This window comes from Nicotiana tabacum, chromosome 11, assembly GCF_000715075.1.
Source record: "Nicotiana tabacum cultivar K326 chromosome 11, ASM71507v2, whole genome shotgun sequence".
Taxonomy (NCBI): domain Eukaryota; kingdom Viridiplantae; phylum Streptophyta; class Magnoliopsida; order Solanales; family Solanaceae; genus Nicotiana; species Nicotiana tabacum.
In genome coordinates this window covers 25,372,024-25,386,144 of record NC_134090.1, presented here as the reverse complement: position 1 = coordinate 25,386,144, position 14,121 = coordinate 25,372,024, and positions in this window count along the sequence as shown.

Genomic DNA, 14,121 nt, shown 5'->3' with positions numbered 1-14,121 from the left:
TTCGTCCTCGAATGTTGACTGATGCGCTTAACGTTCTCATATCCCATCGCTCTTGCGAATACTTTAGTAATCCTCTTGCCATCTAGGCAACTGTTCTGTGTATAAGTCCAAAGGCCAGGGTATTCCCCCCCTTTAGGCCTCTATTCCTATGTCATGACTTGTGGTCGAAATCTTCCTAATCTTGCAACTTATGTTACCTCATATCATGCAGCCTGTATGACCCTAGCTTTATAGGTGCACTTATGTAATTCATCTTTCTTTCTTCTTTTTTTTCTTTTATATTTTAGTCAATCTATAGGCCTTACTTTGTATATACAAGGCTTAATAGGATGCCTCTCTGAGCCTCTATAGGTATATTGAAGTCCTTTTCTCGATACTTTGTAGAACTTGCGAATATGGCCATATCTTATTTCATAGATCTGGTTACCCATTCACATGACTTTACTGCATTTACATTGGTTATACTGTACCATAATTTTTGCTTCAATCTACCTTTACTGAGGTATGCTTACCAAGTTCCCAGTTACTTTTGTTGCCTACCCTTTAGGTATAAATCTCAGTCCTTCAATGCCCTTTCATTACCGTTCGCCTTAAGAATCATGGCCTAGCCTCATGTCATACTTTATAATTTATATCTGACCATTGTTGATTCGCCTCAACGTTGATATATAATCCTTTACTTGAATACTTGAAACTTATTTACGTAATACATTACTGCTAGGGCTTACATTGTATTGAGGAATATTTGAAGTGATTTCCATAATCATATTTCATAGTGTCTCAATGCGATTCACCTTATGGGGTATCTTGATTTTGTGCCGCTAGCGAAATATTTTTTCTCCTTCTCTTCTTCTATTTTCTCTTCTTCTTTTTTCAAATCATTATTCAAACAAAGGCCCAAACATCATTATTTATCTGTCATGATTATCCCTTCATTTTATTACTAGGCCAACATTTCATTCTCTCTAAATGCTATTATTCTTAGATTCCTTTGAGTTCATTCAGGCTATACTGAACTTTGTATACTTTGGAGAAACCATCTGTTCTACTTGTTTTCATGGGCTTAATCCCAAGGACTTATCCATTCTCGTCACCTTTTCACTTGCCTTTCCCCATCCTTACTCATGTTTCGTTAAAACTTTGTCGCTCTACTATACTTTAGCTTGGGACCTATACATATCTATTTATTCTATCTGCGGCCTTCCTTCAACTTGCATGCACCATAGATTTTCTTATGTTGTTCTGGAACATCAAGCGAGACATCACATCTTCTCTAATTCTTCTTTACTCTCTTAGACAAGCTTTTCGATACCTAGACCATAGGCTGGAAGGTATGCTACTAACGATATCGCTATCATTCCTAGATATTGAATCTCAGCACTTCTAGCCTCCTATCCGAAGTATGGACTATTCACATCTTCTACCCTTGAGTATCTCGTATGTCGTTCAACTTTACCTTACCTTAAAATTTTGCATCATATCTTCCATCTCTTTCCTGACCTCCCTTCCACATAGGTATAATTTACATCCATAACTTGAAGCTCTATTATAATACTTGCACCTCTGGTACATACACAATCCGGTGGGAGCTTCGTACTAATTTCTTATGAGGCTGGTACTTCTTCTAACTGGCTTCCTTGTAGGGCCATTATAGATTATGGTTGTTGTGTTATTTCTCTTGAACATCTGATATTAAGAGTGATTCTGTCATGTTCTCCAGCACAACTTCTATAATTTTTCTAGGTCCAATAATCAGACTCCTGATTTACTTCCGTGATGTAATTCTTTAGTTCCCTCTTCCTTCTGATCAACCTTTGCATAGGCTTAAGCTATCTTCCGACCTTTGGCTCATGGTATCAGTTATTACCTTAGACTTTCATGGGCGTTATAGAATATCCATGACACAATCTTCTAACAATCCAATCCTTTGTCTATGCACTGGGCTTAATTCTTTCTTTTAACTTATACCGGAATCTTTTACGGCTATATGATAGTCAACATATATGCTGCATGTATAAGAATCCAAACTCTTAAGTGCGTTCATAACATCACCAACTCGGGATCATTGATCAAATCATTCCTTTCGTTCATTCTCAGTTTTCTTTTAACGTAGGTTATTACCTTTCCTGATGTTTCTTTCCCCTTATTGCATGCATACTTAGCTTATCTTAGCTCCCACGCATGCTGAAATTTCCATACAACTCATATGATCTTTGAATATTTCTTTTGATTTTTACTTCCAATTCACTAGCCACGGTAGATTCCTCTTTCTTATGGAGGACGTACAATGTTGTTGTGAAACTGTTGTTACAAGACCATTTCCTCTTTAGGTCACTGTGCTTAGATTGAAGCCTTCTTCCTCATTTCCTCAGCTAGTCCTTCACTGTAGTACTTAGGGAGAACCCTTGACACTCATAAAACTGTGAGCTTATTACGGACCTTTTCGATGTTCTTACTTGCCTATAATCATCCGTAGTTGCTTACTTCCATGCCCTTGTGCTTGTACGGTTGCTTCTGAACTGATATTTTGACTGCCTTCCCAGTGGCACTTTCTTTTATCCCCGTAATACTCATACAGTACCTTTAACTACCCCGACTCATATTTGAATATATCTCAAGTATTATAATGATATTCTTTTAGGCTGAATTCTGCATGTTGGGTTATACTATGTTTATCTTACATGATCTAATGACTCGTCTGTAACCTCCTGTTTAGCCATAACTGGTATCCTCCTGACCAATTACTAATTACTCGTTGGGCCATTCTCATATCAATATTCCTCGTAATATTTCTTGGGTTATTTCCTTTGTCTTAATTTACGTCTCACACTGGCTCCTTATTTATTAATAACAGCTTAGGCAGGAACCTTTACTTCCTCTCCTTGACGTTGTCCTTGCACAATATTCTTGAATCGTAGCGTATCTGTAAGATTTGGATAAGTGTCATATCATTCCTCTTTCATTTATCGCATTCTTCCTTTACCATGCCATAGTCACTAGAACCACTTAATTCTGACTTAATACCACATCACTTCATATTTCCCACTTTGAGGTGTACTAAGAGTTGAAGCCACGAGGATTTACCTATAGATGTTTTACCTCTTCATTTTTGGCATTGTTTCACAACATCAATGATCCTTACTCGCCTTGCGGCAATCCTTCTATACCAAAGATGACAAATTCCCTTACTTACGAGGGTGGCACTTAGCTTAACTGGCACATACAGTCTGTTAAGTTTAACTTTGCTCACATTGTTTGCTTTAGGGAAGCGTCTCCCTGGATGACCATTCTCTGAATTTCTCATGAATCTTCTTTTGTCATCCATTCTATTATTGGAAGGACAAAATCTGAAATTCCCATGATATTGAGTACTTTCCAATCATTCAGTCCCTAATTCAAATTTAGTTTATCTTGTTTATCAGTCCATACTGATCTATATTACTCTGGGGATTAACTCTCCTCTCTGGTAGTCGTGTTGGATTCATGAACTTATTTCTCGAAATGAGGATATAACCTTATGACCTATACTCTTTTGTTGTCTTAAGGTCCATCACCTTTCGTCTCTTCCCTCATTTGACTATAGGTTTTGTAACACTCTACCATTTTCATCCATGTATCACACCTTATTCATAATGCTTTCTTATCTCTTTTCTCATTACTCTGCTAATATTTCTGCATATCCCTTTTCTTGTGAAAACTTCAATACGACATTCTTTCACTTTTAGATTTCCCTTTGCTACATCCAATGGCACTTTGGGTTGCTCAACATCCTCATTCTACTAGGGATGAGAGCCACACTTAAGGTAATATTTATCCCATCCAGGCTTTCACTGCCTATCTTCTGAATGCTAACATTCACATCTAATCGTAATATTCTAGGGTGCACCATCTGGGTGTCTCACAGGAAGATCTATTGGAACATTTGTAATACCCTTCGGAAATGCCAACAAATGAAAGTAATCCATTTACCAATTTGGGTTACTCTAACCCTAGTCGGATCTTGATATCCCATCATTCTCTTAACTATACCTGTTAGCACCCACAGGGCATAACTAAAATGGGTGTGACCAATTGTACATACCTCTGTTACTGTTGAATATAACTCAAAAAGCTTATGTTCCTCTGCCTCAATTATAAACGTTGTTAACCTTCATTAACTGGGCGCCTCGTATCCGCATCTTGCTTCTTTTTCTTGTTGAACCTTGTATTTATCTTCTTAATCTCTCATTGTCCTTCACTATAAAGATGGATAGGCATTCTTGCCTTAAGGGTTCTTATCAGGAAGCTTACACCTTTTAGTACACCCATGATCTGCTAAAGACCTCATATTTACTTATCATAAGCATGATATGAAGTCGAGTTCCTCTAATTCAACACTTCCACAGCTATATCTCTTATTGTTCTTCTTTCTAAACGTAGGCATCATCTTATTACGAATAAAAATAGAAGCTCGGAACTTGAATTCTTATAAGTGAGCTCTACCACACGATCCAGAGTAAGAAGAAAGAGTGACAGTCCTAAATGCCCTGTAGCCTCCTGCTTATAAGTGTGGTGCACTACTGATAAGTTAGGATTTTAACGTGTTTATGCCCCTACTTGCCTATGCTTTGAATATAAATTGCTGCAAAATAGTCCCAAAATGCTCACAAGTTGTGCTTGATTGCAGGTTTGATCAACAAAGTGATGAAATGTCAAAGATCGGCTCAAAAAGGAGTGAAACCTGCTCAAGTATCAAATACCAAGAGAATTGAATAAGAAAGAGGCTAGTGCGGACCGCACAACAGTGACCGCGGCCGCACGGAGGTTCAGAGATATGACATATTCAGGATTAAAGTCACGCGACCACGGTAGGATTTTTGCAGTCCGCGGTGAAGCTTCGCGGCCGCACTCCTACTTTGGGCGGTTCGCGTTCATAAGGTTCAGAGAGTTGGACAACGGACCAAAACCATGCCACGCGGTCCACGTCCTGTTTGTGCGGACCGCACCCGACCCTCTACGCGGCCGCGCTGCATTTTCACGCGGTCCGCGTCTTCCAGTTCAGAGAGCTTAAATTTGAAGTCAAAACAGCCAGTGCGGCCGCGGTTGCTTTTGTGCGGCCTGCACTGACCCTGTAGGGGTATTTTTGTCCAGTTTTTCTAGCCCACTATAAATAGGACATTTTACCATTTTTAGAGGAAGTTTTGGTATTCAGAAATGCAGCTGAGCTCGTGAGACCGATATTGTAGCCATTTTTGGCACTTTTGCTTCCCATTAACAATAGATTATTGTAGTTTCTTCTTAGTAATTAATTAATATGTTTAGTTCTTCATCTATTTCTTCAGTTTCTTCTTTAATTATGTGTAGCTAAACCCATTAGCTAGGGTTGTGGCTCAACCCTACTGTGGGTAATTGATGGGTGTTGCCATCTAGGGTTAGATTGATATTGGGTGTTTGCTATTTGGGTTGATTTTATGTTTTTATTAAAGAATTGGTGGTTTCAAACACTGATTCAAGCTTTATGGGTTTAACTCTTCCCGAAAGAGAGAGTCTATGACCCCAAAATTGACCCAACAAGGAATTGGGATGGACCCATGAGAAATGGTAGTCCCAATTAACGGGTTAAATCTCGAGAGAGTAATCCCCCTACTTGAACTCTAGTTGCTTGGTCTCATTGGCCTACCCAATTGATCTCGATAGTCAATTGGGCAAAATCACTCTCTCTACCGATAGATGTGAGAGTGGGTGCAATTGTGCAACGGTTATAGCATAATTCCCAAATTTGTCAATCTATCCTTAGTAACATTAGCCACCTAGGTGATGCTACGACCCTAGTACTCTTTTTCCCATTAATTACAACTTAGAAATATTCTCTTAGCATAATTTAGCTTTAATCCTTAGTTTTATAATAGTATTTATAAATACAAAAACTCAAAAAATGTTTGAAGTGATATTAGAAGCACAACCGCAACTCTAGGCTAGACAGAAAATACAACTCCACTACTAGCTCCCTATGGAAATTCGATGCCGGACCTCTATTCGAGTAAAAGCTTTTGCGACCCGCTCTTCCTACCATAGCGTAGTGTCGAGTCGGCAGCGATCACTTTTTGGTGCCGTTGCCGGGGAGCTTACGGTATTGACTATCTGTTTAGTTAGTTTTGTGTTTTGCTTCTCTTTCCTTCCTGTTTACTAATTTTGTTTGTGTCGATCAATTAGGTACAATGGCTCTTAATGCAAATGACCCTTTCGGCAATGTGATAGCGGGGGAGGAGGTAGAGGATCTAGAACAAGATGAGGTCTTACCTCAAGTTCCACAGAGAGGCTGAAATGCCAATGTAAATGCAAATGAGAACAACAATATTGCAGACCCTCCTCTGGCACCGCCGAGAGTGGCTCCTAGAATTTTACCAAATCAAGGATACGCCAGTGCTATTGTTCCTCCCCGAATCCGGGCAGGGAACTTTCAAATCACAAATGTTATGTTGACCTTGTTCGAGCAAAGAGGGTATTTCAGGGGTGCCTCCGATCAAAATGCCTACAAGCACTTGAAGGGGTTTGTGGATACATGCTGGGGTAGCAAGCAGACAAACGTGTCCGAGGATGCGTTGAGATTGAGGCTTTTCCCGTTCTCTCTTCGGGGTAAAGCATTGAATTAGTTAGAAAGGCTCCCCAATCATTCTATTACAACATGGGATGAATTGGCAGACAAATTTATTGCCAGTTCTTTTCTCCAAGTCATATGGCAGCTCTTCGAGATGAAATTCTAGCTTTTAAGCAAGAGCCAATGGAACCTTTGCAAGAGATATGGGAAAGATATAGAACAATGGTGAAAGAGTGCCCTAATAACGACATGACCGAAGCTATGATTCAACAAACCTTTTATCGGGGCATCAACACCACGAATCAATGCATTGTGAACCAATTGGACGGAGGGAACTTTATGAAACTTTCTTACCAAGAGGCATGTGATGTACTTGATGAAATGGCTGATACCTCTTCGGCATGGCAAAGCCGAGCAAATGTGCCCCAAGGTGACCCCACGGTCATCCATTTGCACAAGGAATTTTACGATCATGGCCAAGCCATCGCCGAGCTTACAATAACTATGAATCAATTGGAAAAGGCGCAATTGCAACAAGTCCAAAACCCGTGCCAAGTCAATGCAATTGAAGGTGTTTCTATGTTGAAAAGGAGGCAAAGAGGACAACAACCTCAAGGTAATTGTGAACAATATGACAACAACAATGATGGTGGTGGTTATTCAAATGAGTGCTATGATGATCAAAGCGAAGAGGTCCAATATGTCAATAACTACCAAGGGAATAGAGGAAACTCTTCGAATCAACAATGGCGTCCTCAAGGAAATTAGGGCAATCAACAACAAGGCAGAGGTAATTGGAATAACAACAACCAAAACAACAATTGGGGTAATCAAAGCAACAAAGGGAATTGGAATGGTAATAACAATAATTGGGGCAACAACAACAATTAAGGAGGGTGGAACAATAGCGGGAACCAAGGCAACCGGGGGCAAGGCTTTCAAAGGCCCCCAACGTACCAACAACCGAACAATCCACCCCCCTTTCCTTCTCAAGGTCCGAGTTCGTCCGGAAGTGATATGGGGAGAATTGAAAGCATGTTCGAGCAAATGATGAAAAAGAACCAAGATTCCGAGGCCCAATTAGCTTTGCATAACACATCTATCCAGAACTTGGAGGTGCAATTAGGCCAAATCTCTCAAGCATTGAATACTCATCTCAAGGGTGCTCTACCAAGTTATACGGTGGTGAACCCAAAGGGTGGGAATAATAATCATGTGATGGCGGTTACAACAAGAAGTGGGAGAGGCGGTGATGTGAATGCCTCAATGCAAAAGCAAGTTATGGATGAAGATGTTGAGTCACGGGATGATGATGTACCTTTGATTGTTGATGATGTGGTTAATCAAAATGTGAACAATGATGTGCGGATTGATATTAATGATGAAGCAGATGTACAGACTCAAGATGTCGTGAACCCGTCTTGGGAACACGTGATTGACATGCCCGAGCTCTAAGGCACCTTTGCCTAGGCCACTTCCACCTTATCCTCAATGGTTAGAAAAGCAAAAGAGTAACAATCAATTCAAAAAATTCATTGACTTGATGAAGAGCCTCACAATCAATGTCCCTTTGGTTGAGGTACTTGAGCAAATGCCGGGGTATGCGAAGTTCATGAAAGATTTGTTTACAAAAAAAGAGGTAGATGGAGTGTGAAACAATTAAGATGACTCATCAAGTGAGTACCATAGTGCATTCAATGGCACCCAAGCTTGAGGATCCCAGAGCTTTTACTATCCCTTGTACTATCGGAAGTGCGGATTTTGCTAAGGCCCTTTGTGACTTGGGGGCTAGTATTAATTTGATGTCGTACTCAGTCTTCAAGACTTTGGGAATTGGGCAACCTCGACCTACCTCAATGAGACTTTAAATGGCGGATCGATTGATGAAGCGACCCTTGGGCATAACTGATGATGTTCTTGTCCGTGTTGATAAATTCATATTGCCGGCCGACTTTGTCATATTAGATTGTGAGGTGGACTTTGAAGTGCCGATTATTTTTGGGAGACCTTTCCTAGCTACGGGGAAGGCATTGGTTGATGTTGAAGTGGGTGAGTTGATTTTTCGAGTGGGGGATGAGAAGGTGGTATTCCATGTTTGCAAATCAATGAGACAACCCAATAGCACGGAGGTGTGTTCATTTGTGGACATTGTCATAGTTGTGATAGTGGATGACACAAGTTCCATGATCAATGTTGAAGATCCTCTTGAGGACATGCTTCTTAATATGGATGTCAATGATGATGCTAGTAGAGTGGAGTGTGTGAATGCATTGCATGGTATGGGTTCATATTCTTATGAGCCTAGAAGGCTATCTTTAGATCTTGAAAACTGCAAAACTCCACCAATAAAGCCATCGATTGAGGAGCCACCGGTGCTGGAGTTGAAGCCGCTTCCTCCACACCTCAAGTATGAATTCTTGGGTTCAAATTCTACTTTACCTGTTATTCTTTCTTCTTGCCTTACTAACATGCAGGTTGAGGCCATCTTGGCGGTTCTTCAAAAGCAAAAAAGGGCAATCGGATGGACTCTAGCTAATATTCGGGGTATAAGCCCCGCCTTTTGCATGTATAAAATCATATTGGAGGAGGATGCGAGGCCTTCACTTGTGCATCAAAGAAGACTAAATGAGGCTATGCAAGAAGTAGTAAAGAAATAGGTTATCAAGTGGCTTGACGCCAGTGTGGTTTATCCCATTTCTGACAGCTCATGAACTTCTCTGGTGCAACGTGTACCGAAGAAAGGTGAAATGACTGTGGTGACCAACGACAATAGTGAGCTTATTCCGACTCGGACAGTGACGGGTTGGAGAGTTTGTATGGATTACCGGAAGCTTAACAAGATAACTAGAAAAGATCATTTTCCGTTATCGTTCCTTGACCAAATGCTTGATCGTCTTGCGGGACGGGCTTTCTATTGCTTTTTGGATGGTTACTCAGGGTACAATCAAATTCTCATTGCCCCGGAGGACCAAGAGAAGACGACATTTACATGTCCTTATGGCACATTCGCTTTCTCGAGGATGCCATTTGGATTGTGTAATGCTCCGGCGACCTTCCAATATTGCATGATGGCTATTTTCACTGACATGGGGGAGGATATCTTGGAGGTCTTCATGGATGATTTCAGCGTGGTTGGGGATTCTTTTGAGGAATGCTTGGTAAACTTGGATAGAGTGTTGGCTCGGTATGAAGATAACAACCTTGTTCTAAACTGGGAAAGTGCCATTTTATGGTAGAAGAAGGTATAGAGTTGGGTCACAAGATCTCGAAGAGAGGAATTGAAGTTGATAAGGCCAAGATTGAGGTTATTTCAAGGCTTCCTCCCCCTACTTCTATCAAAGGGGTGAGGAGTTTTCTTGGGCACACGGGTTTCTACCGGAGGTTCATCAAAGATTTTTCTAAGGTAGTTAACCCGTTGTGCAAGTTGCTAGAGAAAGATGCCAAGTTTGTTTTCGATGAGAAGTGCATGAAGGCTTTTGAGCTCCTTAAACAAAAGTTGACAACTACCCCCATCATCACCGCACCAAATTGGAGCTTACCATTTGAGCTCATATGTGATGCTAGTGACGTTGCGGTGGGGGCGGTTTTAGTCCAAAGGATCAACAGGATGTTCCATCCAGTGTACTACTCAAGCAATACCATGAATGAGGCTCAAAGGAACTACACAGTCACCGAAAAGGAGTTATTGGCTATTGTTTTTGCTATGAAAAAGTTTTGTCCTTACCTTATGGGAGCCAAAGTTATTGTGCACACCGACCATGCCTCCCTTAGGTATTTGATGACCAAGAAAAATTCAAAGGCAAGATTGATGAGATGGGTTCTTCTTCTTCAAGAGTTTGATTTAGAAATTATTGACCGGAAGGGTAGTTAGAATCAAGTGGCGGACCACTTGTCCCATTTGGAGGAGGAGGGGAGGCCTTGAAATCAATGTTACATTTCCCGACGAGCAACTCCTTGCGGTGTCAATGAGTGGAATGCCGTGGTTCGCCGATGTTGCAAATTATCTTGTTACCGGAATCATCCCGTGTGAGCTCTCTTCTAACCAAAGGAAGAAGCTCAAGCGGGATAGCTTGGATTTTTATTGGGACGAGCCCTATTTGTTTAAGATTTGCACCGATGGTGTGATTCGATGATGTGTCCCAGAGGAGGAGCAATTGGGTATTTTGGAGGCTTGCCATTCCTCACCCTATGGTGGCCATCATGGCGGGGCGAGAACAGCTTCTAAAGTGCTTAGTTGCGGATTTTATTGTCCTACCTTGTTTAAAGATGCCGGTGATGTGGTCAAACGATGTGATGAATTCCAACGATCCGGCGGAAATTCAAAAAGGGATGAGATGCCCCTCAATACATTCTTGTGGTGGTAGATTATGTCTCCAAGTGGGTTGAAGCCGTGGCTTTGCCCAACAATGAAGCCCGGAGTGTTGTGGCATTTCTTAAAAAGAGTATCTTCACGAGGTTTGGCACTCCCCATGCTATCATTAGTGATGGGGGATCTCACTTTTGCAACAAGGCTTTTGATTCATTGCTTGCCAAATGGAGTTAATCACAAAGTTACCACCCCTATCATCCTCAAGCTAGCGGTCAAGTGGAAGTCTCCAACCGAGAAATTAAGAGTATCTTGTCTAAAACTATCAATGCTAATAGGACCGATTGGTCGAAAAAATTGGATGATGCTCTTTGGGCCTATCGGACAACTTATAAGACCCCAATTGGTATGTCTCCATACCGGTTAGTGTTTGGGAAAGCTTGCCATTTTCTGGTGGAATTGGAGCATAAGGCTATGTGGGCCTTGAGGAAGTTGAACTTAGAATGGGATGTTGCTGCAAATCTGAGGGTTGAACCACTTAATGAGCTCGATGAGTTTAGATTCCATGCATACTCCAGCTCGTCCTTGTACAAGGACAAAATGAAGTACCTTCACGACAAATATGTTGGGGGCAAGGAGTTCAAAGTTGGGTATATGGTTCTCTTGTTTAATTCTCGGTTACGTCTGTTTCCGGGTAAACTCAAGTCAAAGTGGAGTGGGCCATTTGAAGTTGCGTTCGTGACCTCGTTTAGTGCTCTTGATCTAAAAAACAAAAATGGTGAAGTCTTCAGAGTTAATGGCCACCGGGTCAAGCATTATCTTGGAATGTTCGATGGCAACCACGTAGTGGCGCTTCTTCATCTAAAGTGATATGGTGGTAACATGCGTCGTGCCGAGACATTAAATCAGGCGCTTCTTCGGAGGCAACCCATGTTTGTGATTTTCTCTTTCTCCTTGATTTTCTTTGTAGCTTAGGATTTTTGAGTTAATTTTTTGTGAGATGTTGCAGGGATTGTGTTGAAGCAGTGCAAAACAAAGTATGAAAATTGCATAGTCTCTGAAGTTGCCAGTGCGGCCGCGGTGCACTTTGTGCGGTCCGTACCAGCATGAGTTTAGAAGGGGACTCTCTGAAGTTCTTCACCGCAGCCGCGGTCAAGTTAGTGCGGTCCGCGGAGGACTTACGTGGTCGCGTTCCACTTTTGTGCGGTCCGCGTAGGGTACTTACTGAAGGGTCACACAAATAAACCCAGCGCGGTCCGCGGTCGCTTTTGTGCGGCCGCACTGGTAGGTGAGTCCGGGTCCCACTAGGTGTCTATAAATAGAGACCAAGGGTCTCATTTTACCATTTTCGCGATTTGAAAACCCAGAACCCTAATTCTACTTTTCATCCTCTTCCAAGACCGAAATTATTGCTTGCTTAGATAGATTGCATTCATTCTTCCTAATCCTAGTAACATTTCATGCATTCATGATTAATTACTTTCTTATTTTCTTTTTATTTGCTTGCCAGTAGTGTGTAACTTTTTTTTTCCTTCATGATTTTCTTCGAATTGTTAGTCTAGGTTAGATTTCATGTTAGTTTAAAGTAACTAAGGATTGGGTAACTGAGTAGGGACAAGTAGGGGTAAAAATTTGAACAAAATTAGAAGAAAACATGAAACCCTAGCTTAGTCCCTGAAATTGACCCAGTGCGGCGCGCGGTAACCTTAGCGCGGTCTGTGGTGCCCTAACGCGGTCCGCGTTACACTTCCACGCGGTTCGCAATGCTTAATTGACTGAGGAAATACTTGTTCCCAGCGCGGCCGCGGTAACTTTTGTGCGGTCCGAGCTGGCCCAATGTGGCCGCGTACCCATTTTACAAGGACCGCGGTGCTTAGATTCAGAGAGAGACTTTAGTTGGTACTTGATCAACGCAAACCGCGATCGCCTTTGCGCGGTCCACGGTACCCCCAACGCGGCCGCGCTCCCTTGCACGCGGGCCGCGGTGCCTGGATCTGCAGCAGTGGCTGCAACAATCTTTTTGTTGTCTGCAACTTTAATTCATTCACATGCTTCACTGCATGTGCTTAAACTAACAATGTTAGATGTGTTTGCTTGCAGACAATGGTAAAACAACAAAGAAGAGGTGCCACACAACCCGGCCGAGGTGACTCCTCCCGGGGAGGAAAAGGGAAACAAGTTAAACTCACTCCCCGACCTAAAATAAAGAAACAAGTTATTATAGATGATGACCAATCGGGGAGTGAGTACGTACCCTTTCAAGACCTCTCTTCTGACTCAGGGTCACATCCCTCTGTACCAGCTTCACATACTACCCAAGCTCCACAACGTGTACCTTCTGAGTCGTCTGACGGCTCAGCAGCAGGCAGCGGTGAATACTCCACCTCCCCCATAGCTTCAGTATCTGGGGAGAGTGCATAAGGTGGGACTAATACAACAATCAGGGTTACAATTGGAGAAATTACGAACATGATCAAACTAGAAAACCTGAAGTTTGGGAAGATCGATTTGTTACCCAGGTGGCGTTCCACAAGTTTAGGGAATGGTGGCCGTCACGGAATTTGATTCTTGAGAGGATCTTCATTGACAAAGACCTTCTACCCCAATACCCCAATGTGCATAGACAGTTTCAAGCTTGAGTGGGTTGGGAGTTCTTTAAAGACAATTGTGTGAAGGCAAATGAGCATATGGTCAAGGAGTTTTATAACAATGTGGCCCATATCTTGAAGGGCACTAAGGTGACCAAAATGAGAAACAAAAATGTGGTATTCACAAGGAAGGCACTGAATGAATACTTGGGGTTCAATGATGAAGATAAGTCCCTTTACAATGAAAAATTAGCAATAGGCGAGGAGGTTCGTCCGTGGTTAGCTTCATACCTGGAAATACCGGGTACAGTTCCATAGTGGTTACAACCAGGGGCCAAAATACTTCGGAGAACTTTCAACTTCGAGGCTAGAGGGCGGTTGACCTTTGTGTGCAGTCGGCTCGACCCAACTACCCATGATCAGACTATTCCACTTGCCCGGGCGGTTCTTATTGCTTCTATTATGGCAGGGATATCCTATCAACGTGGGCAATGTGATGTCCCGCATTATTTCTGCAGTGAGGGTTGAGCATGACCAAAACTACCCTTTTCCCAGCACCCTCACTATGTATTTTCAAGACTTGGAGGTGGAGAAGAGACCGTTTGACGTTAAGGTCAAACCTGTGGCTCCGTTCTCCTGGTACAGTTTGA